Source organism: Podarcis pityusensis, assembly GCF_964106645.2.
Source record: "Podarcis pityusensis genome assembly, chromosome: 2".
Taxonomy (NCBI): Eukaryota; Metazoa; Chordata; class Lepidosauria; order Squamata; family Lacertidae; genus Podarcis; species Podarcis pityusensis.
This window is the reverse complement of record NC_138029.1, coordinates 33305812-33333070: the sequence shown is the minus strand read 5'-3', so window position 1 is coordinate 33333070 and position 27259 is coordinate 33305812. Positions and strand designations below refer to the sequence as shown.

Below are 27259 nucleotides of genomic sequence, written 5' to 3'. Positions count from 1 at the left end.
CTTTGCCAGAGTCTGCCCCCAGAGGAAGGAATGGCAAGGGATGGTAGGAGCTGTGGAGGGAAGAGAGGAAGAAATACCGAAGCAAGTAAAAGCCAACGCCTGGCTGCCACCGTCGGGGCACAGCAGCCAGGCCAAAGAGCAGTGAAAGTGCCCACGCCAGAACCTCCTAAACCCGCCCTAGTGATAGAAGTGGCGCTAGAGCTGCCAAACGGACACCCTCTAAAGATAAAGGCGCTGTTGGACTCAGGCAGCTCCTGCAATTTCATGAGCAAAGAGTTTGCAGCTGAACACCAGATACAGACGATCCCTTTAAGCAACCCCCTGCAGGTGACCACGATCGATGGCAGGGAGCTGTTGGGAGGAGAAGTCAGCTTGCAGACCGTCCCAATGATAATGAAGGTGGCAAGGCACACCGAACTGATAGCGTTTAATGTGGCCACCTTGGGAGGAGCTCCCATTATATTGGGGATGAGCTGGCTAGCGTTACATGATCCGCTGGTGGGCTGGCATCAGAGAGTGGTTTCTTTTGGTTCAGCACATTGCTTAGAACACTGCAAAGAGGGAAAGGGTTTGGCAGGGGCCCAAGCCACCCTAGCAGGGACTGAAGTAACGGAGAACGTGAAGGTACCACGACAATACGCAGATCTCCGCGACGTCTTCAGCGAAAGGGAAGCTGACCAACTACCCCCGCATAGACCCTTTGACTGTCAAATCAATTTACTCCCTGGGGCACAGCTCCCTGTAGGCAAGCTGTACGCCATGTCAGACAGAGAGATGCAGGAGCTAAGAGAGTTCATTGACAAGAACCTGAAGAGAGGGTTCATCAGAGAGTCCAGGGCGGTGGGGGGCAGCCCAGTGTTTTTTGTGGATAAAAAAAACACGAACAAGCCGAGGCTTGTGTGTGACTTCAGGGCCTTAAATGCAGTGTCAGAACCAGTGGCTTTCCCTATGCCCAGGATTGACGACATTTTGACAAGGGTCAGGAAGGGAAAGATTTTTACTAAACTGGACCTAAGGGGGGCGTACAACCTGATACGAATAAGGAAGGGGGATGAATGGAAAACCACCATGTTCACCCCTTTGGGGGCATTTGAATATTTAGTTATGCCCTTCGGCCTACAAGGAGGCTCCGCGTGCTTTCAATCGTTTATGAACCACGTCCTGGGGCCTTTGCTTTACAAGAATTGTGTGGCCTTCTTAGACGACGTGTTGGTGTATTCTGAGAATGAGGAGCAGCATGTGAGAGACGTCAGAGAAGTGTTGAGCAGGCTGCAAGCCAACCAGCTGTGGGTGAAACTGGAGAAGTGTCAGTTTCATACCAAGGAGGTGGAATTCCTGGGGTATCGCCTGTCAGACAAGGGATTGGCCATGGATCCCGGCAAGGTCCAGGCGGTGCTGGAATGGAAAACACCCAAAACAAGGAAGGATGTGCAGAGGTTCCTAGGATTTGGGAACTTCTATCGTAAGTTCATCCGAAACTTTGCCCACCTGACGGCGCCCATTACGGACTGTCTCAGCAGTAAGAAGAAGTTCGTTTGGACTGAGGAGGCGGAGCGAGCATTTGAGGAACTAAAAAGGGCCTTCGCCTCGGAACAACAACTCCTGCATGTGGATTTACAAAAACCGATGAGAGTGGAAACTGACGCATCAGACAGAGCTATTGGGGCGGTGCTTCTGCAGCCAGGGAAGGAGGAGTCAGAGTGGAGACCGTGTGCCTTTTTTTCGCGAAAGCTGAACAAATCCGAGAGGAACTACACGGTGTATGACCGAGAACTACTAGCCATTCATGAGGCGTTCCGGAGATGGAGGCACCTGCTAATTGGCGCACAACATAAGGTGCAAGTGTGCACTGACCACAAGAACCTAGAGTATTGGAGGACGGCACGAGTGCTCAACCAACGGCAAGTGAGATGGGCCCAGGAGTTCTCCAAATTTAACTTTGAGATTTGTTACGTGCCAGGCCCAGAGAACATTAGGGCGGACGCTCTCTCACGCAAACCTGAATATTTGGAGGGGGAGGGAGCACCCGAAGAGAGACATGTCATTCCAGAGGACCGCTGGGTGTGTGGGGCGGCATTGGTGGGACAAAGAGAACTGGTAGAGGAAACAGAGAATGATGAATACGCCCAGAATAAGCTCAGAGGTCTTAGGGGTGAGGGAGAGGAACCAGGGGGTTTCGAGGAAAGAAATGGAGCTTTGTATTACAAAGGGGCACTGTATATCCCTGAAGGAGACTTAAGGGGGAGGGTACTCAAGCAGTTGCACGACAGCCCCACGGCGGGGCATTTTGGACAACACAAAACCATGTGGTTGGTCACCAGGGAATTTTGGTGGCCTAAGGTGAGGGAAGATGTACGGGAGTATGTAAGAGGGTGTGAGCAATGCCAGCGAGCCAAAGGGGAGAGGCGGGCACCGGCGGGGCTATTAGAACCCTTACCAACCCCAGAACGACCTTGGGAGGCAGTGTCGATAGATTTTATGACTGATCTGCCGAAGTCCAAGGGGAAAACAGCCATCATGGTGGTGGTAGACCTACTAACAAAGATGTGCCACTTTGTAGCCTGCTCGCATGCAGTCACGGCGGAAGAGACAGCGAAGTTATTTGTAGAACACATTTTTAGGTTGCACGGGGTGCCATTGAGGGTGGTCTCAGACCGAGGAAAACAATTTACTTCCAGGTTCTGGAGGAAGCTCATGAGCTTACTGCAGGTGGAGGTCAACTTTTCGACTGCCCGGCACCCTGAAACCAACGGGCAGGCAGAAAGAGCAAACGGGGTCCTCCAGCAATACCTGAGGTGTTATGTCAATGACAGAGAGAATGACTGGGTAGAAAAGTTGGCGCTGGCGGAATTTGCCTACAACAATGCCGAGAATGTGTCCACAGGGATGAGCCCCTTCTTGGCTAATTATGGGTGTCATCCCAGGGCTTTCCCAGGGGGAGAAGGGGAGAGATGGGGTGTCCCGGCAGCCGAGCATTTTGTAGAAGAAATGGAAGCAATCCATCGTCAGCTCCAACTCAACTTAGAAAGGGCGAAGGAAGAATACAAGAGGCAGGCAGACAAGAACCGAAGGGAAGGTGAAACCATAAGGGTGGGAGATAGGGTGTGGCTGTCAACCCAAGGGTTGCCGTTCAAAGGAGGTTGTAAGAAATTAAGACCCAGGAGATTGGGTCCCTTTGAGGTCATTCAACAGGTCAACCCAGTGGCTTTCAGGCTCCGGTTACCCAACCACATGAAACTGCACCCAGTATTTCACAGGTCGTTACTGTCACCGTATGAGGGGGGACGAGAAGGGATGGGCACTCGGGGACCGGTCATAGAAGAAAGGGAATGCAGCAGCCATGTGGCAGAAATCCTCGACGCCAGATGGAAGGGGGATCAGGTGGAGTATTTGGTAGCGTGGGAAGGAGAACCGGAGTCAGAAAACACTTGGGTAATGGCAGAAGATATCAATGACGAGGTATTGATAGAAACGTTCCATCAAAGGTTCCCAAGGAAACCTCAGCCTGTGGAGAGGTTCCGGAGGGAATACTTTGGGACCACCGATGAGGAGGAGGAGTTGGAAGGATTCTCGGAATCGGAAGGGGAAGGGGAGATGGACTCTGAGGAGGAGGAGTACTTCGAGACCAGGAACCGCAACAGGTGGAGAGAAGTGTTCGGGACATCGGAAGATGAAGGAAGTTCATTCCGGAGTTTTGCCTCCTCACCGCCCGTAGAGGAGGGGGCGAGAGGGGATGAAGGGGGCCCTGGAGGGGAGGTGGATGTCAGGGAACTGCCATCGGAAGGAAGGGAAGTGAAAGGGCTCACACAGGTTGGGAGAGACTCAGCAGCTGAAGAGGGAACCAGTAGGGGGAGAGGAGCTGAGCTGAGGGAAAGGGAGCTGGAGGGATGGCTCAGAGACACTTCCAGCGAAAACAGTGGGGAGGTTTCAGGACCTCCTGTAGGGACACCCACTCCTCGCCGGAAACTGTCACGCAGAGAGTCCAGAAGACGTGTTTCCGTTAAGGAGCTTTTATGTTGGAAGCGATTCCGAAAGCAACCACTGTCGGAATCTGCCAGCGACTGACGGAGCCATGTTTAAGGGGCTCCGTTACAGACAGAGGTTTGCAAACTTGACCAAACTCTGAGGGACTAGGATTTTACACACAAGCAGCTCATCGTCCCATCACACTATTGTTCCTAGAATGGTATAACTTTTGCCTACTACAAGACGGGGAGATTGGCATTTCATACCTAGAAAACAGTGTGGCATAGTTGGCTGGACTTTGACAGCAAGACTCAGAAAACCCATGTTTATAATACTCAGAAATGAAAATTACTGAATGACCTTGGGCCAAGTGTAATACATTAATACTAGCTAGGCTTCCTTCCCTTTTATTGACAAAAGGCTCCCTCCTGGTTTTAAGAAGTACACGCCAGACAGAATTCCAACAGCTAAAGCACCCCTGTCTCTATTCATGTTTGCCCCCCAAAATAAAACATTTTAAACAAAAATCCCATACTTTTCTTAGTGCCTCCTTCCTATCAGCCCTAGTTTTATTGAGACTTTGTCAGCTACTTGGAAGGAAATCGGCCTGGAGTTTAAAGTCACACTCCTCAGCTGAATGCAACTTCTGGAGGCAACCTCTTCACTTTTCATTAGCCCCAATTAACATCCATCTTAATTTTCACCCTGAATGTATATGGACAGTGCACTTGTATAGCACCTGCTTAATGCTAAGGTGGTGCTTCACAGAGGACACCCTTTATTTTGAAGAGCAGTCAGATGACAGTCCTCTCTTTGAAAGTGCCCTTCATTTGAGAGCTGTCCAGCCTAGTTCTGGAATACAGATAAAGAACCATAAGAAGGGAGAGCAGGAGTCTTGAAGTTGTCCATCAGCAGATATTGGCAGCTGATCAGAAGGCTAGGCTGGCCCACGACTCACCTGATGCTTCCCCACTATGGTGAGAAGCAAAGTTTTTCTTTGACCTCAGAGCAGCTGCACCAATAGCAAATCTAGGAGCTGTGGAATCTGTATATAAGTCTAATGTGGCATTGCAGAAATCAGTGATGTTGCTCCATGTGCAAGTTGGGAATTTGGATGACAAATACAGTGGTACCTCGGGTTACAAACACTTCGGGTTACAAACTCCGCTAACCCGGAAGTAATACTTCGGGTTGAGAACTTTGCCCCAGGATGAGAACGGAAATTGTGCGGCGGCAGCAGGAGGCCCTATTAGCGAAAGCGCGCCTCAGGTTAAGAACGGTTTTGGGTTAAGAACGGACCTCTGGAACGAATTAAGTTCATAACCCGAGGTACCACTGTATGCTGTATAGATAGTTCTTGTGCGGTTAGACAGCAACAGTGACCAGACTGGTATTTTTGCTTCAAATGCAGGGAGAGGGACAAATATTGAGTAAAAAGATTGATTTAATTAATGAGGTGGCAGAGAAGATTAAATGTTCTTGCTGAACATTTGATGAAGAGTGGGGAAAAATAAATATTGCCTTCCCTCCCCACTGAGTCATCTCCCCAAAACACGACAAGAGGCTGTGAGCTCCCTGAGGCATAGAAACCCGGGCCAGAATTCTGGGCACTGTAGTTTAAGTGTTGTTGGCAATTGTAGCTCTGTGAGGGGTAAACTACACTGCCCAGATTTTTTTGTGGAAGATAATGTGCTTAGAATGTGATTTAAAAGTAAAGTGCGTATGCAGCCCTATTTTTTCCCTTATTTGACTCTGCATAAGTGCTGTGTTTGATGATAGTGCAATAATATAGAAATGGGGAGACAAAAATCACCACTTACTTATTCAGCCATCAATAGACAGTAATTATTGGCTTCCATTGAATTCAAACATGGTGTAAACTAAATCTAAATGTCACTTATACACCGGTGTGTATATATCCCTCCATTTATAGACATTTGTGTCCAATGATTACCTCATTTACCTGACAGGAGAGGAAGAGAGCTCTGCCTTGTTTGTCATTTGTGCCTATGTGTAAATTTTTCAAGGACAGAGATGTTCATTAATTCCCCCTTCTGGGCTGTTGTGTGTCACATCTGGAAGTTTGTGTAGGAGTTTATCCAAGCACTGCAGCACAGTTACAGCTTTTTCTCATTTAAAAATCATAGGCTGGCATTTCGAATTGAGGGCTGGGGAGAGAAGGGGAGGTGGGGAGAGTTATCTGCCAAATGTGAGGCTGGAGGAGAATTGTAAATGATTTCCAGAAGTTCTCTCTCTCTCTCTCTCTCTCTCTCTCTCTCTCTCTCTCTCTCTCTCTGTGTGTGTGTGTGTATCTGAAAACTGCACATATGAATGTCTGAATGAAATCAAATCTTTTGTCACCTTTGTGTATTTTTCTATGTAGCTTCACTTTTTATTAGTGGGTGCCAGGATGCAGTGAGACTGGGGAAAATTGGGTGAAGCACTGGGAGGTTCATTTGGAGAGTGAGACTCCTGGAAGAAGAGGAGGGACTTGTGCCGTCGTAAGGATACTCCAACTCTGTGACTGTCAAATTGGGTTCTTGCCTCTTGCAGGAAATCCGGAACAAGGATTCCTACAAGATGTGTGACTGAAGACAGTCTCCGAGGCCTGTTTTTAATTTGTTAAGGGAGAAAGGAATTTCTGAAGTTGTTACTTCAAAGTAGGTTTGCCACCTCTCAGGATGGGGTGAGTGCGTGGGTCGGAACAGCTGGCATTCACTTCTGCATGCTAATACTTTTAAATATTTGTAGTTTTAAAAAAGAACTCAACCGCAGCACTGGGCAGTGAAGGAGCGGTGGTGAAAATAGGTGTACTTGTGTGTGTGTTTTATTATAAATGAACAACACGGTTGCATTACAAACAAGTCAGACTGGTTGAAAAGTTGCCAGCTTGTAAGCTTTCCCCAGATGCCAAACCACTTATTATTGTCATCACTGCTTAAAGGAATGTTACCACATAGAATGAGCCTCAGTGTAGCAGTCTGAAGTGGGCCTCATTTTACAGTCTGGCTCAGCAAGCTTGATTTAAAGGAGTCTGGAGAAGGCCCCAATTCAAAGCAATCTACAATAGACTCCTAATTTGTTGTTTTGGAGTGGGATCTGCTTTAAAGCGCTCTGAGCTTTATTCTCAGGCGTTTGTCTGTCTGTCTGTTTGTTAGACATGTCTGATTTGATGTGATATTACACCCACCCCCATCATATGGCAGATGAATGTTTGTATTCAGCCCAGGGCCCAGGTTTTAGAGGTGGTGGTGGAAGGAACAGAACAGAACACTTTCCTGGAGCCCAGAGATTCATATTTGTGTGTGTGTGTGTGTGTGTGTGTGCGCGCGCGCGCGCGCGCTGTGGGAGTGTTTTTATTTATATAATGGTCTATTTCTAAAAATGTTTGCAGCTGTGTTGATCCATTAGAATAAGAAATATCAAAACACCGGCAAGATTAATACCTGTATTGGGACCAAAAGTTACAAGTAGTCGGCAAGCTTTGTAGGGTGGATGTGACGTTAGATAAAAATAGACAACAGTTCTGCAAAGTGAAAATAGCAAAAGTGTTTGTGATGCATGCATGTTTGGGGTGAATGTTAAGAAAAGGAAAAAAACCCTTCATTGTGGGCAAGGGAAAATTTTTTGAAAATGTAATTTCAGAATTAAAGTTAAACTCATGACATTGTATGTATAGGGCCATGGTATGTGTATGGAAAGGTGTGTGTGTGTAAGGTTGTGTGTGCTGTACCTTTATCTTGCCCTTTCCCCTGTCAGAAAAATGTTTGGGATGTAGTGGAGGCTTCTGTGAGCGGAAAGCAGGGAGGTAATTTCGGCTGACTCTCATCCCCATCATCAACCTCAAAATCTGGAGGGACCCTCTGTAAGAGCATGGGAGGCTGTGTGACAAACAGAGGAATAATGTACCCTCCACCCCATCTTTTTATGAAAGCCTCTGCAGGAACAAAGAGCCTCCTGTTAACCGAAGGACAACATTAGATATTACACAGCTCCATGTTGTAAAACACTGTGATTTTCTAAATAGAAAAAAAGAGATTACACATATATTTAAATAGTAAAAAGTGATCTTAATTGTCTTTGTGTATGCATAATACAACACAGTATATTTTTTTTGGGGGGGGGGTGTTATGCATGGTTGGCTCCTAGAGGCTACAATTTTCAGAATTTCAAAACTCACTATGTAGTGGAAAAGTTGTCAAGTCAAGAAAGCTGATATTCCTCTACCAGCAAGAAAGATAAGTGTTGGGCAATGTGTTTCCAAAATGACAAACTTAATTCACTCCACGAGGAGATGTGGTAATGGCCACTGGCTTGGTTGACTTTAAAAAGCGATAAGACCAATTCCCTGAGGATATGACTATCATCTCGTCTATTAGCAATGTTTGGGGATTAGTGCCAACCTCCGTATAGCTAAAAACGGCACGGTCACGAACAAAATAGCACTATCAGTCAGCTTTGTGGAATCCTAACATCTACAAAAAGAGGCAAAAAAGAGAGAGAACCCCTCTCCCAAAACAATCCAATGAAGGCTGAGCATGGTCAGTGACCACAAAATGAAAAACATTAGTTCCAGCTTTTTGAAGTTGCTCATAGTGAGAAATTAGATCTGAGGAAAGCTGCACATTTTTTAGGCTATTTTGTGTCCACAAAGCTGGGGCGAAGTGGCATGGGGAGATATTTGTAGAGGAGACACAGCAGAGGAGGGGTGCTTAACCCTTCCATGAGCCGCCACTTTCCCCCTGGCTAGAATTTTCAAGTCCCATGTTTGTGATGGAAAGACCAGAGGCTTAGAAGCCCAAAGCAGAGTACAGTGGTGGAGGATGTGGCCTCCTGCTTCTCCCCCTCCCCCCCTGTAAAATATCCTCTTCCCCGCTGCTATTTTGCCCAGAAGAGGTGGCCAGGTTTTCTAGCTGCGCAATGGTGGCCAAACACATACAAATTCTGGCCCAGTTTATTGATTTACAAAAGTGTTAGCCTGTATCTTAATAAAATATTTCCTAGGCAAGGGAAAACAAAATCATTAAAGCAATGAAAGCCCCTGGCAGCTAAGCCCAAACTACCGATTGTGCCCTTGCTTTGGGTGAGTGTGTTTCCTAGGTTCTTCTTTTCATGTGACTTTTATAACTGCTTCCTGCACAATTCCCTGTTTATGGAGGAGTTGCTTTGGTCAACTTGACACAACTGCTCTGCTTTGCAGAGACCGCTTCTGTTGTGCGATGCCTTGGACGCACCACCGCAGTTTCTGCAAGGAAGAATCTTTATCAAGCCATTCATCCCAGAGCAATTTGCACTATGCAAAGAGAGAGTGTGTCACTCCTACAAACGATATAATTACAGGCTACAGCTTCCCCTGCATAGAGAGAACTTTGATGGTGGCATTTGGCTTGCCGTCAAGGAAGATAAGAATCCCAACACACTGCAATACACTACAATACACCATTTGCCATCCCTGCAACTTATTGTGGTCCTTGTTTGTATCACATACAATAGCACTTGGAGGCTTTAATCAAGATCAGGCTCGCATTGTCCAAAGGTGCTGTTGAAACAGGCGTTCTGGGTGGAGGCTGGGAAATTATTTAAAAACTTTGTTCCTTGGTGTTCTGTAATGGGCCTTGCCTGCATTCACCTCAGCCCTTTCTATATTTAATGAAAAAAGGCTGGAGGCAAAAATGTGGAATTTTGCCCGGGAGAGCAATGAAGCTTGTATCCAAAGTAATGCTACATCACTTATTTGGTTAGTGCAAGGTTTTCTGTTTGCTCATTGGAATTTCCACCCCTTCTCTCGTTGTCCCTTAAATTTGTTTTGGGGTTTCCCCCAATGCTCTAGAGCAGGATTGGGAATGGTGCTGGGCACGCAGAGGGGGAAAAGCGGGGTGTATGTGTGTGTGTTATACTGTGCTAATGGAGCAAGGTCATAGGATATCACTGTTCAGCCCAGACACTGAGGTCCATCTCTGGTGGTTCCCTCAGTGAGAAAAGTGAATCTATAGGGAACCAGGCAGAGGGCCTTGTTGGTAGCAGCAGCCTCCCCGTGGAACGCCCTCCCATCAGATGTCAAGGAGATAAATAACTACAGTGGTACCTCTGGTTACGAACTTAATTCATTCCGTAGGTCCATTCTTAACCTGAAACCGTTCTTAACCTGAGGTACCACTTTAGCTAATGGGGCCTTCCGCTGCCACCGCCGAGCGATTTCTGTTCTCATCCTGAGGTAAAGTTCTTAACCCAAGGTACTACCTCTGGGTTAGTGGAGTCTGTAACCCGAAGTGTTTGTAACCTGAGGTGTTTGTAACCCAAGGTACCACTGTATACAACTTACAGAAGACATCCTTAGGCAGCCCTGTGTTAGGAAGTTTTAATGTTTGATGTTTTATTATGTTTTTAAACTTCCTAAAGTGGCTGAGGCAACGCATCCAGATGGACAGGGTATAAATAATATAATAATAACAATAATGATGATGATAATAATAATAATAATAATAATCCTGTATGTGAGGCAGCCCTCTGTAATTAGCGAGTATGGTTCAGTATTACTTCCCAAGAATCTCTGTCTGGCTACAGATGGAGGTTAATTTTCTTTAAAATTGCATCCAGGGGTAGCGAACCTGGATGTTGTTGAACTACAACTCCCATCATCCCCGGCTGCTGGCCATGTTGCCCAGGGTTGATGGGAGATGGAGTCCATCAACATGAGGAGGGCCACAGGTTCCCCAGCCCTGCTCTAACCAATCCCCCACAAGTATGCTGCAGTGTTATGTGTTGCTCTTTTGTCACAGAGGCTATTGTGGCTGCAATCAGAGTGAGCGACATGCACACTTAGGCAGGAAGGTATATCAGTGCATATTCTCAAGTGGCTGCTAGACCGTTTTGTGCCACAGAGTAGCCTTATTACATAGATTGGAGATGTATTTTGCCAGCGATTTGCTTCCAATAACCCAAAGCAATCCTAGACAGCAGCCAACAGAGCTCAGGAGTGTCAATCCGGAGAAAACCTGACTTGTCTTTGCTCTGATTGAGTGCGAGAGAGTGGTTTTCTCCAGGTGAGGGTTGCTGGGAGGAGTGGAGCAAGAGGAAGTGTGGATTAACCCCTGGGGGACTAAGTTTGCACTGGAATTTACAAAGAGCAAATTCTTCCAATATAGATATATGCAACTCAGCAATTCTACCTTAAATACAGGAAGGAGAAGTCCTAGTGAGGTTAATAAATACTCCACCACAGGTATACAGTACCACTGAATTAATGCCTACTTGGTCAGGCAGGCAGGGGTACAATTCAATTAATATCCGATTTCTGACTGCTTCTAAACCTGCTTATTGACTTACCTTGCTTTGGAAGAACACAATATAAATCTGGCAATGTGGATTTGGTATCATATTCTTTCCAGATTATTGAGAGATCTACTCTGGACATTTATCATGAACTCTAAGATCACATTTCCAGTTATAACTAACCAAGTTTACCATCTGATAAAAGAATTAAGATGGTTTTCATCTGGATATCTGGGTGTGTTCTACAAATACAGAAGTGTTTTGTATGTATAACGAACAATTTCTTTTATAAGGCTTACTCCCCCCCTTCAGCTCCCCCCAACACCCACACCCACACACCCTAGTCTGCTTGGTTCACTTTTGAAGAATTAAATAATATAAAGTGGCATGGAATCCGTTTCCTATAGGTTATTGGTTTAAAACTAATGGTCCACCAGAGCTGCAATTCTGCATACTTAGGGGAGTGGGGAGTCTTGTTGAACTCAGCGAGGCTTAAAAAGTTAAAGGGACCCCTGACCATTAGGTCCAGTTGTGACTGACTCTGGGGTTGCGGTGCTCATCTCACTTTATTGGTCGAGAGAGCCGGCTTACAGCTTCCGGGTCATGTGGCCAGCACGACTAAGCTGCTTCTGTTGAACCAGAGCAGCGCACAGAAATGCCGTTTACCTTCCCGCCGGAGGGGTACATATTTATCTACTTGCACTTTGACTTGCTTTTGAACTGCTAGGTTGGCAGGAGCAGGGAGAGAGCAACAGGAGCTCACCCCGTCACGGGGACCTTCTGATCAGCAAGTCCTAGGCTCTGTGGTTTAACCCACAGCGCCAGCCACGTCCCTGTCAGCGAGGCTTAAGTCTGAGTAAATATGCATGAAATCTGACTGCAGAGATATAGCTGACCTATATGCTTATGGAGCCTTACTTGGGGTGGGGATAGGAAAGGAAGCAGAAAGGCAGTTCACTCTGGAACAGGAAATGGGGAGCCTGTGGCCCCCAGATGTTCCTGAACCAGCTGCTGGGAGTTGAGTGCAGCAACATCTGGAGGACCAAAGGTTCCCCATCCCTGTTCTTAGAAGCTGGTGGAAGTAGGGACAGGGATGTGGCCCATTTGGCTTCCCCATCCAGGTGTATATTGCAAATGAAGTTGCCCAGCCATAGGGTGGATTCACTTTTAAAGAGCACCTTGCTGGTCCTTTTTGAGGGGTTGCTTGTGAAAGAGGAAAGGATGCTCAGAAACGAGAATTTTTGTTGCTGTTTGCAGAGCCCAGGCCTGGGGCTGGCCAGTGCCAGCTGGAGGTCTTTTTGTCTGCCTGCAGGAGAGTTTATGGATGGTTTGCTCACTCTCCTGGAAGAAATGCAACTTCTCTTTTAAAGGCAACGGAAGCCCTGCAGGGTATCGCAGTAAGTGAGGTACTTGACCCAGCACTCTGCTTGGTGCACTGAGGGTGCAAAATGCGTATTGCATTGGCTCCACTGGGCTTTGCTAAGCTAGATGCCATAGAGTTTGCTAGAGTGTCCACGAGGGGAGGGGAGGAGAGCAGAGTTCACAAATCCCCCTTCTGTGTCCGTGTTCATGGCAGCTTGTCTGATTTTCCTTTTCCATCTCTCCCAAATGCACAATACGCATCCTGCTACTTCTTGCATTAAACCTCCACTGAGTGCTAGTAAACGGGAAGTTTGGCTGCAAAAGGCGAGGGAGAAAATAGGAGTTAACCTCCCATTCTTTTCGTAGATGCAACAGGCTTTCTGCCAACGCTGCCTGGCTCCGCTTGCATTAACTTGTGGCGCATGATGGCCTTCCCAGATGAACGGTTTATAGCACAATAAATGTGCAGTTGTCATTCATTTGCTGAGGGGATTCCAAAGGTCTTTCCTAAAGGCAATGTTCTTACTGAGAGGATACTTTACAAAAACAACAATAACCACACAATCCAGCTGCTATGTGGAAAGCTAGTAGGAAGACGGGGAACCTCTGGCCCTCCAAGTGTTTTAGGGTTCCCATCAGCCTCAGCCAACATGACTCGTGATCAGGTATGATGGGAATTGTAACCCCAAAGCATCTGTAAGGCTACAAATCACGCACCTCTGATTAACAAGTTTCAGAAAAGGATACAGTGGTACCTCAGGTTACATATGCTTCAGGTTACAGACTCCGCTAACCCAGAAATAGTACCTCAGGTTAAGAACTTTGCTTCAGGATGAGAACAGAAATTGTGCAGCATTGGCAGCAGGAGGCCCCATTAGCTAAAGGCGTGCTTCAGGCTAAGAACAGTTTCAGGTTAAGAAGGGACCTCCGGAACGAATTAAGTACTTAACCCAAGGTACCACTGTACTAGCTTTATCTTCTATCTGATCTAACTTTGCTCACGTAGGACTTTTTTTTTAATGTGTCTAAAACATGTCTAAAACATGTGGTTTCCACTTCAACCCCTGTCCCAGAATCCTGAAGTGACACAGAAGGCAGGAGGACCATAAAACATACCTTTCCTAAATATTAGAATTAGCTGCCTCCCAGTGTGATCTGCACTTCCAAATAGCTGGATATCATCACTCTCATTTTGCCCCCAGGGGAGATACTTTGTGCTGGATCTGGGACCGGTGTTGTTATGTTGTTGATGGGGGAATGGCTGTGAACTGAAGCTGAATAGGATTCGGCACAGGGGTGCTCTTCCTTGCCACGCATCTCACCCATACCTCTGTCCCATGTTGGTTGTCCCATCAGTGTATATGAGACATTCTACCATTTTCTCTGCCGTGGGGGCAACACATCCAGCATTCTGCTGGTGGAGCAGGACTTCATCCCACACTCTTCCAATCAGTGGATCTTCAGGATAAGATTGAAGCCTATACCTATGGCATGGAAACTTTATTGAGCATGATGGGTCAACTAAAGAATTACATGAGCACAAGGATTAGCACTAGCACAACAGGTCTTTCCCCCCTCTCTCCTCCCCCTGTGCATGGCTTGCACCACCTCCAGATCTCCTCTGGAGGGTAGGGGGTATGGGATTGCCAGCTTCATATAGCTAACATGCTTAGGTCTGGTTGGTGCATGGAGGGGTTGATGTCCTGCTGGGCTTGGTTGGGTTGCTTCCCCTCACCTTGGGAGGAAAGTAATCAAGCCTATTGTTGTACCTTGGTCTGCCTGAGAAGCTCAGTGTGTAAAAAGGTCTGAGCTGGTTCCTCCATTCAGAAACTGCGTGGCTCTTACAAGTCATTCTTGTGTTCCTATACCAATAATGTAGGCACTTTCACCACTGTAAGCCAAGTTTTACTGCCTGTGCTTTCTGACTGATGTATGGGAAAGCACATGAAACTGACCTTTGGAGAGTTTGCAAGTAAACCATTTTTAACTTACCAAAAGAAAATCTTTTCATTTTGGACAGGCTTGTTTTGTGTTGTGATGCATCAAATTAATGGGTTAAATCCCCTCCACGAATTTGTCTCTCTATCCTGTTTTTGCAAGTTCTTACCTTTTGTGCCAGCCTTTTAGCAATCTGCAGGATTTGGTTAAAAAAGCAACTCTATTATAGAGGGGAAAGGATTTTAAAGTTTGGAAGTCATCTGAGTAGTAGTGGTGGAGAGAAATAGAATGTTCTTTTTCAGAAAAAACTGATTAGTTGAGCTCCCAAATCAATATTGGCATATGTTTGGAACTCTGTGCCTTTTAGGACTTTGTACTGATGCTAACAGAGTCCCTTTGGCTTCAATAAGATCTGGTTTGAGTTTTCAGCCGATAAAAGTACCACCCCATCATTATCTTTCAACACCCATCATTTAACAGTCTCAAAGCTGGCAGCCTGCAGACATACACTGAGCTCTGTGAGGTCGATCCAACAGGCAGGCCAGGCATGAGGTTGGTACTGTTGAGAAGTAGCTGATGGCCCTCAGGGGGACCCACCACCTACCTTGCTGCCAACCCTACAGCCACCTGGGCCTGCCTTAGAGCTGGGGCTCAGGTGGCTTGTGGCTGGCACACATTCTCCCACAATGCCTAGGGGTCCTAACATAAGTGTTGTTCCAGAGTGGGGCGGGTTTAGCTGTATCACCTGCCGACCATCTCACCCCTGTGCTTGAGTTCTTGAGTTTTGTCTTGTTTTTTCCTGCTGCACCCACCTACCACCACCAAGGTAAGGGGAGAGTGCTGCCATAGGGGGGTCCACCTGCAAGGAGCCTTGAGCTCCCCCCATTTGATTAGCGATATGTCAAAGGCCTGGAAACGATGCCTTATGAGGAACGGCTAAGGGAGCTGGGCATGTTTAGCCTGGAGAAGAGGAGGTTAAAGGGTGATATGATAGCCATGTTCAAATATATAAAAGGATGTCACATAGAAGAGGGAGAAAGGTTGTTTGCTGCTGCTCCAGAAAAGTGGACACGGAGCAATGGATCCAAACTACAAGAAAGAAGATTCCACCTAAACATTAGGAAGAACTTCCTGACAGTAAGAGCTGTTCGACAGTGGAATTTGCTGCCAAGGAGTGTGGTGGAGTCTCCTTCTTTGGAGGTCTTTAAGCAAAGGCTTGACAACCATATGTCAGGAGTGCTCTGATGGTGTTTCCTGCTTGGCAGGGGGTTGGACTCGATGGCCCTTGTGGTCTCTTCCAACTCTATGATTCTATGATGCAGATAGGTTAGAAGATGTCCTTGAGCCTTGTTACCATCGGACATCAACAACCCTTTGACATATCGCTAATGCTCGTTGGCAAGCTGGGAGTATGTGTGAAAGAGCAATACAAACGGAGTACAGCGGTACCTCGGGTTACATACACTTCAGGTTACAGACTCTGCTAACCCAGAAATATTACCTAGCGTTAAGAACTTTGCTTCAGGGTGAGAACAGAAATCATGCTCCGGCGGTGCGGCAGCAGCAGGAGGCCCCATTAGCTAAAGTGGTGCTTCAGGTTAAGCACAGTTTCAGGTTAAGAACGGACCTCCAGAACAAATTAAGTACTTAACCTGAGGTACCACTGTATAAACAATACAAACCAAGATTCTCAGGTACTTCCCAAATACCATAGAATCATAGGTTGGAAGGGACCTGTAGTTTAACCCATAAACAATCAACTAATTCTAAGCAATTAATTCGCCTAGGAGATTCATCCCACCGGTCCTTTAGTAATCCACATCTAAATAACTGAAAGGATAAATGAGGTAGATATACATAATTAAACCGCATCCCAAATCTTAACTATTGCTTCTGCTACCAGCCTGGTGTTCCCATCCGATCCCCCTCCACTATTTTGACTTTGTTTTGCATTAATATTATTTCATACGTCAAGGGGCAGAATGGAAGTTGGTGTACGCGTGATGTAGCTATTCAAGGAGTTGTGATCTCTGCGTTTCATTTTGCAGTTCAGCTGGAAAGCTCTCGTTTCCAAATACACCCACACACAGACGCAGGGCGAGGGGAGAGAGCCTCAGCAGCAAGCAGGGGGAAGATTGGGGAGCTGCTTCTGGTGAGAGATATGCAGGGAGGCTAATGAAAGGAAAAAGATAGGAGAGGCTGGGCTCCAGTGGGGTCAATATATAGGACACATTCTTATCACTTGAGACACTGAAGCAGCGGGTGAAGGAGGGGTGGGCACACAGCCACCCTTTTAAACAAAAACTCACAAAGCTCCTGGAAGTGAACAGCCGAAGCTGCTATATTTGTGCATAGCTCTGGCAGAAGACAGTAACTTCAAAAGTCAATTTTAACACATTCTTTGGGGGGGGGGAAAGAGCGAGGAATATGTTGTAGTAGTAAATACGGCATACAGTAAATACAGATTGCTTGTTGCAAGCTTAGATATGCTCCTGGCTGCCACAGGAAATCCCTCTTCCTCCTAAGATTGCTATAGCAAACCCCACATTGGTGTGGCTTGCCCCGTTTTCAATTTCTCTTTCCCTCCGCCTGAGGCATCTTCCACACAGGCCAGCAGTTCTGTCCTGTCTGTGCTCTGTGTTCCACTGCAAGCTGCTGTTACGAGGCAGGTTTCCTATCCCGAATGTCAAGGGAGATAAGTAAATACTCTTTCGTTTCCCAATTTTCCTAGCAAATGGGGTAATTGCCGGACGCTGTGCATACAGAAAAAACTACAAAGCAAAACACTTTTCTATCTGCTGTGGGGAAAACCTTAACCATTTTGGTACCATTGCTGCCCAGGAGCAACTTGCGCGAGTCAGCAACACTAAAGAATCTGCGTCTTTCGAAAGCCAAGAAATGAAGATCGCTGGGGAAGCATTCTGATAGGAAATTCACCTAGAATCCTTGAGAGATGATTACGGCCCAGGTTGTTTGCAGGAGTGATTTAATTACAGATTCCTTCCAATGTGTAGGCGAGACAATTAAGATGTTGGGAAGCCACGTCCAGCAATTTTCTTCTTTTGATCACAAGACCTGTGAAACAGAGAGAAATTTGACTTTTGTCTTTCTCCAGTTCCTGTCCCTCCCACCCCTCCCCATGCAAATCTTGCTGGTTGTAAAAGGATACATGATTAGAGCACCCAATTCACTACACTTATCGGTGAAAAGGCGTGGGAAGCCAATGCATCATAAGTTGCCTTTTTTTTTTTTACTTCACCTGTAGAAGGGATGTGGGTGGCGCTGTGGTCTAAACCACTGAGCCTCTGGGGCTTGCTGATCAGAAGGTCAGCGGTTCGAATCCCCATGATGCGGTGAGCTCCCGTTGCTCTGTCCCCAGCTCTGCCAACCTAGCAGTTTGAAAGCACGCCAGTGCAAGTAGATAAATAGGTACTGCTGCGGCGGGAAGGTAAACGGAGTTTCCGTGCACTCTGGTTTCCATCACAGTGTCCTGTTGCCACATGACCCAGAAAGCTGTCTGTGGACCAACGCTGGCTCCCTTGGCCTAAAAGCGAGATGAGCACTGCAACCCCATAGTCGTCTTGGACTGGACTTAACCATCCAGGGGTCCTTTTTTTACCTACTTCACCTGTGCAGCTGCCCTGGAAAAACGAGGGGCAACTCGTTTTTGGACATCCAGTTGGACACCTCCCAAGAGTTGATGGTCAGCTTTCCATTGCAGCTTTGTTAAATGCCTCATTTGTTGCCAGGTGTAGCTGACAGCATGCTACCCAAGGTTTGCTATTTTCAGGTGGGATTCGATCACATACCAGCAAACTCTGATTGGGCCATTAAAGTTGATTTGGTGCTATTGTGTAACAAACTTGCCGCCACAACTCAACAAAACTTTTTCACGTGAAGAAAACTTTTGGGCAAGTGCATTTATTTGAGAGTGGGATCACAGTTAAAGCAGCGCTGAATAACCTCACCACAAACCAGTCTGAATGAATGCTCAATAAATGGCTGAAGTCATCTAACCTCCCTGAAAACGTTGCACAGGCTAATCGGGACGGATGCTCAATAAGCATTTCACTGGGAAGCGACCTGACTGTGAGTGTTACACGGAAGGGAAAATTCTTCTGGGTGCGGCTTTCCCTGTTGCTGCCATCACAAAACAAGTCCCAAAGTATTGTTCGTTGAATTTTCCCTCCCATGGAACACGTTAAGTCACAAGGACTCTTTCAGAGTCAGGAGATGGTAGCTGCAGGTATCAAAAATATAAACTAATTCAAATGATTTCATTAAAAATTTAAAGAACTGTTAACATTAGGCTAGTTTCCCCTTCCCTCCCCTCTCCTATAGCACTTCTGCCCATTGTCTGACTGTGGCTCGATGCTGGCAGAAACTCATGGATGTTGGGTGAGGGGGAAAATAAGGGCTGAAATGTAGTCTGAGCCATATTTATTTCAACATAATGCGACCTTGGAACCAAGTTGCCCTCAGCTAACTAATGCAAGGGTAGATTGTGTGATGTTTATGGTAGAAACTGACATCCGATCAGTGAATCAAAACACTGAAGCTAGAAGGGCTGGTGATGTGATTTAATGGTGCAGTTCTATACAGGATGACTCAGACACAAGGCCTGTTGAGTTAACGGGGACTGATTTCTGGGTGGAAATCTATAGGGTTGCCCTATAAGCAGGTGTCAGGGGTTCAGGAGCAGAGGCACAGGAAAGGGAGGAAATAGAGAGCGAGGGGGAGGAGTCCGAAGGAAATGTTAGCGATGACAGCGGTCCGAGGTCTCTGAGTCTTTCCAGCGAATCGGAAGATTCACAGAAAGGGGCTCCCATGGTCAGAGCAAGGGGGGTGCCGAGGGGGACACCCCAGGAAGAAGGGGCCAGAGGGGACTCAGAGAGCAGCAGTTGGAAATCAGGACCAGCGTCCACACCAGAGTGCAGTAGGGGGGAGGAGTCCCAGGCATCGGGATCAGGCGGCGCACTGCCAGTGGGAGGACATGAGTCAGGATTGGCCACGCCTCCATCGGGGAGCGAGGAAACGGTCGAGAGGAAGGTTGAAGGCTGGGCGCGCGCGCCAAGTTCAAATGTACAGGAGGGCGGCGCAGTTGGCAGCCCGGATAGGGAGCCAGGTCCCAAAGCCCGCCGAAAAGAGGGGGAGGAGTCAGGGGGGTCAACGTCAGCGTCAGAAGAATCCAGGAAGGAAGGGACCCCGGGGGGTAGCAGGACCCAGAGGAGAAAGGAGAGACGTAAGAGGTGGAGTAAGGCTAGAATCTTAAACTGGTGTACAGGGGGCGGAGACTCAGATGGAGCTTCGCCGATCTAACCCCTAGACGTAGAGCTGGGGCGCTGCGGCTTGAAAATGGAAACTATACTTCAATAAAGACTTTTGTACATTACTGCCGGCTAGCGTTGGTCCTCTGTGAGCTGGGACCTGGAGCCAGCTCTGACAGCAGGGATGGGGGTTGGGGGAGGAATTTGATTCACTACACATTTAAGGCCAAACTTGCCTCATCCACTTGTTCTGACACAATGAACGGACCAAAACACAGCCATCCTTTGGGATCAGCCCTTCTCCGTATTTTGCACTTCAGTTTTCCAGCCAAGGGAAGTGTGCAAAAAATGTACAATACTTTTCAGTCTATAAGACGCCCCCATGTATAAGACGACCCCTATTTTTTGAGCCCCAAATTAAGAAATAAATATTTTAAACATTCCGTGTATAAGACAACACCCAATTTTAAACTTAAAAAAATTTGGGGGGAGATATAGTCTTATACACGAAAAAATACGGTATATACCAGGGTAAAATGTGCACATACGTTAATGGAAATAACATAAGAATGCATTATATTAGGGGGAATTGATTTGCAAAAATGTATATGGTAAGGGAAAGTCAAGCTAAAAAGCAGGTGAATTTTCATGAGGACTTAAACAAAATTCACATGCTGATCTGGAAACGTGGAGAACTGAATTTCACATTGGAAAAGCAAGAAACCAAAACTGACAAATTCACCCATCCCTAACTGTATGTGCCGACGTCTTCTTCTTTTTACATTATGATGGGCGTCTGTTACAGATGCCAAATTTGGTTAAAATGCTAACATCACTGAGAGCCCCATAAAATAGGGAAATAAACATCATGGCATTGGGAACACCTGAGCAGTCATTTCTCTCACGGTCTGCTGTGGCCCAGATTTAGCGGCAAAGTGGCAGAAGGAACATCTGAGGACTGAGCTGAGGTGTTTTTTTTAACAAACACTGCAGGTCAGATTTAATTAAACAGTCGCACCAGCAGGAACCCACACAATGGGATTTCCCTCTCTTCTCCCCTTGTATGCCCCCTCCTGAAAATCAGCTCGGGGGGTGGGGGACACTCCCATAATAATGTGCAGGGGAGATCACTCCATCTGGCAAGAAGAAATGCTTGCATGAAGAGTTATAATATTGCATGATATTGAATTCCCCACTTCAGCTCCACCCTAGTAACTCTTGCCTGATTTGTAACCCGCCTCTAGAATTTGGTCAGTGAATGTTTTAAGAAAATAAAACTTTCTAAAGTTGGCAAGGATAGATAAAAAGGTAAAGGGGTAAAGGGACCCCTGACCATTAGGTCCAGTTGCAGACAACTCTGGGGTTGCGGCGCTCATCTCGCTTTATTGGCCGAGGGAGACGGCGTACAGCTTCCGGGTCATGTGGCCAGCATGACTAAGCCGCTTCTGGCGAACCAGAGCAGCGCACGGAAACGCTGTTTACCTTCCCGACGGAGCAGTACCTATTTATCTACTTGCACTTTGATGTGCTTTCAAACTGCTAGGTTGGCAGGAGGGCAAGGATAGATACCCCACTTTATTAATAAGAAATTTGTTGTTAATTTCTTGTTGTTAATTAATAAGAATGTTGTTGCATTCATGTTTTTATCATTCTGATTCATTTCCATCTGTTGAGGTGTATCAGCCATCCTTTGCACATGCTATAACTTCCACACGGAGGAGAAAAATTTGACCAGCCACATGTTCTTGGCCGAGGTAGGGCGAATGTTACTCTTTTTTTAAAAAAAAATAAAGCAACATGTGGGACAGAAGCTTCGAACCATTAAAAAAAAAAGAACTGGTCCTCCTAGGAAGGCTTAGCATCTATTTTTATTTCAGGTAATGCATTGGTGCCATTCCCTTAAGAGGCTCTGTGATCTGACTGTGTTGCCCTCTCCATGGTTGCCTACCTAGTATGATTAGAGGAAAGCATAGAGGCCAACAGACCACCTGCCTTCCCTTGTGGTTTGTGAGAAGCAGTTGTGTGTGGAAACTAATGAGGGAATCATTTTCTGGCGGGCAGGCAGGCAAGTTTTGATCTTTGCAGCAGAGCATGCCTGGGAAGGGCCACAGTGACATATAGCAGGGTGGAACAGCCTCTCCTATTTACCTGTCCTCGTTTTTGAATTTACATAGAGTTGTGCCTTTCTCCTTCTGTTGAGAACGCGACTCCTGCCATCCTCTCTCTTCTACCACACCTTCTCTGATCCTGATCCTTCGTGGCTTTCCTGAGCCCCCTTCCCCATGTCCCCAAGGCAGCCTGCCTTTGTCTGGAGCTGATTAGAGAACGAGCCGCGGTACCTCAAAGCAAACCTGTTTCAGGCGCTTTGAAACCAGAAGCCTAGAGAAACAAATGAGAGTTTTAGTGGAATCTTTCTGACATGACTCTTTCGATTTCCTCTGTGCAACAAAAGTTATTTTTCTTGGTATTGGCACTCGGCTATTCATCTCTCCCCTTGCCCTGCCGCTCTGCTCCCCTCCTTTCCCCTCCCCTCCTCCGCTTCCAGTTACTCGGCATATCAGTCTGATTAACAGAAGGTAAGTTCGCTTTTTGGGATGTGGCGGCTGTTCAAGCCAGCCTGCAAAAGGATGCTCCTCTTTTCCTCTGAGCTGGTCTGATTAAAATCTCAAATTCTTCCATTTTTCAAAAACGACTTGGATGTTTAGCACCGAGCTTGAAAAGTCTCTATAGCAACAGCCGAGGGAAACTTTTCGGCATAAATCTGTCCGTGTGTTAGAGAGAGGTCATCTGGTGTAATGATTTGTCTATTTTAAAACCATATCATATTTGTGGCAGCAAGTGCTGGAAGAGTGGGAGAGGTGTGGAATTTCTTTAAACTGGAGCCACAACAAGCATCCTTGTTGCTCCTCCTCCTCCTCTCTCAGCTTTCTGGGGGCTTCCAGGTTTTCTTGAGATTTTAAAATAACATTTTGTATTGATTGGCATCACTTTTTATTTTAAGGGTGTACTGCGTCTTAGGGCCTGTGAGGAATAATTAATGATCTTCTTTAACAAAAAGAAAGAAAGAAAGAGCAGTTGCTAGAAAATGCTACTGGGCTACAAAATTCAGAGAGGAACTTCGCTTCTAGTTGCAGTTACTGTAAATTTGTGGCCTGGACCAACCAGTGGGAGATGTTAGGATAGGCAAAAGGCAGTGTTTTTTCACTCCTGCATGCTGTAGCATTGGCCACAGATGTGGACAGCTTTAAAAGGAAATTAGAAAAAAAATCATGGAGGATAATGCTGTCCATGGCTGCTTGTCATGGTGGCTCAAGTAAATTGGCACATTCCTCTGAATACTAGCCTCTTGGGATCATGAGTAGGAAACCCCTATTGTGCAGGTGTCCTGCTTGTGCGCTTTCCAACTGACATCCAGGTGGCCTCTGTAAGGAGAGGACTTTGAACTAGATAAGCTTTTCCTCTGATCCAGCAAGGATCTTGGTAGGTACTTGAATAAGGTGAACGATTCCCTTAAACCTTTGTTATAGTTTTAGAGGCCATTTTGACCCACTTGGTCACAGCAGTACAAAAAAATAATAATCCTTGCCTCTCTCTTTCTATCTGCAGTTTGTCTGTAACGGGTTTTTTGTTGTATGGGTGTTCTAGATCTAATCGTGTAGCAGGCAGTTTGGTGGCTATGCTAGTGGAAGAGCCACAGGAACGCTTTAGGCAGAGATCTGCAATTGTGCAAATTGTACAAGTTCTGCAGAGCTACATCAGGGATTCCCAGTGACTTGTAGTGTTGACTCCCTCTGCCTGAATGGCAGACCACACACAGAGAGAGAGAGGGAGAGAGAGTGTGTGTGTTTGAGACCCTGTTTTGAAAATCCTGGCATGCTGAGCAACACAAGTCCAAAACACTCTCCGGTGTAAGAAGCTGTTTGATCCTATTTTATAGGAGGGCGTTTGCACAAATCTGCTCTCATGAGTTATTGGAAGTATGCTTGGACTACTGCAATGCGCTCTATGTGGGGCTACCTTTGAAGGTGACTTGGAAACTACAACTAATCCAGAATGCAGCTAGACTGGTGACTGGGAGCGGCCGCTGAGACCTTATAACACCGGTCTTAAAAGACCTACACTGGCTCCCAGTACGTTTCCGGGCACAATTCAAAGTGTTGGTGCTGACCTTTAAAGCCCTAAACGGCCTTGGCCCAGTATACCTGAAGGAGCGTCTCCACCTCCATCATTCTGCCCGGACACTGAGGTCCAGCGCCGAGGGCCTTCTGGCGGTTCCCTCGCTGCGAGAAGCCAAGTTACAGGGAACCAGGCAGAGGGCCTTCTCGGTAGTGGCACCTGCCCTGTGGAACGCCCTCCCACCAGATGTCAAAGAGAAAAATAACTACCAAGCTTTTAGAAGACATCTAAAGGCAGCCCTGTTTAGGGAAGCTTTTAATGTTTAATAGGTTATTGTATTTTAGTGTTTTGTTGGAAGCCGCATAGAGTGGCTGGGGAAACCCAGCCAGATGGGCGGGGTATAAATAATAAATTATTATTATTATTATTATTATTATTATTATTATTATTATTTATGAGGGGTTTTTGGTTTGCTCTGCCCACCGCTGCTGATTCAAGCTCTTCCCACCCCACTCAGCAGCTGCATGTTTGGTGACCCCATGAAAGGGATCTTACCAGCATAGACACAAGCGGGAATCTTGACTGGCCTAGCATGACCCCTCCTTCTGTTGAGGAGACCTATACAGGTTCATGAATACATGCATAGGGTCCCACCATGAGGTTGCTGAATGGGGGGCGGGGCATGTGGAGACGGGCTTCACAGGTTGGGCAGAACACATGAGCCTTTACTGAAGAAATAAACTGGTTAGAATCCCCCTACCCGCTATCAAAAAAACAAACAAACGTGAATTTGTTTTACACTTTTTTTTTGCAATAATTTTCTGCCTCACTGTGCTGTCAACAATGTGGTAGAAGCAGGCTTTCCGATTCCACGTTCAAAATCTTGTTGGGCACTGGCAAAGAACCGATTATATTCCACTTCCTTATGCTTGCTGTGTCTTTCCAGATTTTAAGATGCAGGATGTTAGAACGAAATGGTAGCCAAGGGAGTAATGCTGACTTGAGTATGCCGTCGGGTCACCCTCATTATGCTCATCATGCCTCTTAAGGATTCAGCCTTGTAAAATAAAATAAAAATAAAAATGTCGTATTTGGCAGAGGCCTGGCTGTGTTCCATGTTTTGAAATATGAGCAGGTAGGATTCTCCTGAGGCCTGGCAAGAAAGTGCTAAAATAAAATAAAAATGGAAATAAACTTGGGTCCAGTCGAAGGACATGGCATATGTTCCTTTTCTAATGGTGGTTCCATCTTCTCTTGCAAATAGGTACAATGTGCTGGTGTTTTTGTTTTGTTTTTTAAATTAATTTTCTTGATGCAAAACCATTTTGTTACAAAGATAGCTATAGATATATAGCAGCAGGCACTCAGTCTGGAAGAGCCTTGTCTTTCGATCCAGCCTTTTCTTTGGAGGCCTGAGCGGCTTAGGTGGCATAATACACCTTTCACTAGCTGACGCTGATGCGGACTCTTCTGGGACAGAGACTGCCAGGCTATGCTTATGCTCTTGTAACATTTTGCTTGGATTACTGCAATGAGTTATATGGGGGTTGTCGTTGCTCAGACACAGCGGTAGCTTCAAAACACAGCACCTAGGCTAGCCACCCTCAATTGTTGTTGTTGTTGTTATTAAATATTAATATTATTCTACAAATTTATAAAGCCACCCTAGGAGTATACAAGCTAAAAAAAAGAATAAAATACAAAACCCCTAGAATCAATTCAGCGAATGCCAAAAGGAAGAAAACCAATATTCATGGGAATATTTTAGGTGTGGTTCAACAACATAAAAAGAATAAAGGCCGTTCATTATTGGGAGAGATATTAGCAGGGGAAATATCAACTGATATAGCGTTTTGCAAGAATACAGGAAGTGAATGGATGGCTTTGAAGTTTGATTAGTCAGCATGGAGAGCACCTTAGCCTTATATCTGTTAGAAGACACTGAAGATGTCATGAAGCAAGAGTAAAGGAGCATGACTGGCCTTCAGGGCATGAACTGAAGAGGGTGCCAAGACTGGTGTTTGATGTTTGTTGAGTGTACAGTCTGGAGTGAGCAAGGGCAATGTTACTGGGAGGTTGCTCTGAGTCTTTTTCAAGGACATTTCTGGGAGCAGTAGGACCTACCACATTGCTAGGTTTGGCAGCTCCATAGAAGCCACACAATTTGGCAACAATGCAAAGCTGTTTGTTTGCTTGCTTGCTTGCTTGCTTGCTTGCTTGCTTGCTTGTTTTGAAGAGGAGGAAGGGAACTGAAGGCATTCCTTGCCCAGGGTGTTATTTAGGAAATACAACCCTAGAAACTCCTCCGGTTTCTACAGCTCAGGTTGGTTGTTGCTACAAAGGCGTTTGGGTCGTCCCTGTCCTGTTCCTATTTCCCTGCTGCAAACACTGCAGAAAGCAGGTAGCTGGAGGAAACAAAGGAGATGGTAATGGGAAATGAAACTCTTAACCTCTGTTGGCAGGATCATGGTGCAATATTTCATGAGGCCCTTAGAGACAGGAATAATGGATGAGTCTGTTAATATTGACAGTGTATGCCAGGGCCCATCCATTTCCACCTTTGTCACCTGTGCTGGGATGAGCACGCCAGATGTAAACACAATTGTTCCTTTTCGAAGCTTAATGCACACAGTTCCCCGACGTTATGTAATTCCTTGGGTAAAATGTAATAACAAATGAAAGCTCTTTCAGCGGGTTGCACAGAACTTCCCCAGCAATGGGAGCATTGGTTATTATGTCCCTGATTTATAGAATTCTATGGAATAATTAAATAAGTCATTTTCTATTAAATATCATAAGGCTCTGGAGATATTCCTGTAAAACCTAGCCTCTTTTCCGAGATAACAGTTTGCTTTGTAATAAGGCAGTGGCAAAAAATATATATCTCCCCATAGTTTACTAATGACCTATTTAAACATGGTAATTTGGAGATGAGGACATTTTCATACAGGATGCAAGCAGTACAAGTATACATGCTTGCAATCTTAAGAAAGGTGTATGGCAAGGTCAGGGCCCATGGAAGCTGCTGCAGAGATCCCATAGGTGGATTTAGAAGTCTGTCATTCAGCCTACATGGGATCTCCTCCTGCTGTGTCAAGTGGAAGACTGCCCAAAGAACTGGCTCGCTGTGTGCTACACCATCCAAGCTTCTTTGCTGGCCTTACTGTGCTTCCAGTCTCTCCCCTCTACAGCTGCAAATAATCCTGTCCACAGATTTAGAACCCCACTGGCCAGCCAATGGGCATAGGCAGAGGTGCCTGGTGGCTCCAAAACAGGGGAACTCACTGGCCCCATCCACCCCATCAAGCCGCTTTCACAACACACCTTCCTTCATCTTC

General features: G+C 46.2%; 1 protein-coding gene across 13 annotated transcripts in view; it reads left to right on the top strand.

Annotated features, from left to right (window-relative positions):
- The window catches only part of CACNA1G (calcium voltage-gated channel subunit alpha1 G), a 327715-nt gene that overhangs the window by 15161 nt on the left and 285295 nt on the right, over window positions 1–27259 (top strand). The window lies entirely within an intron of this gene.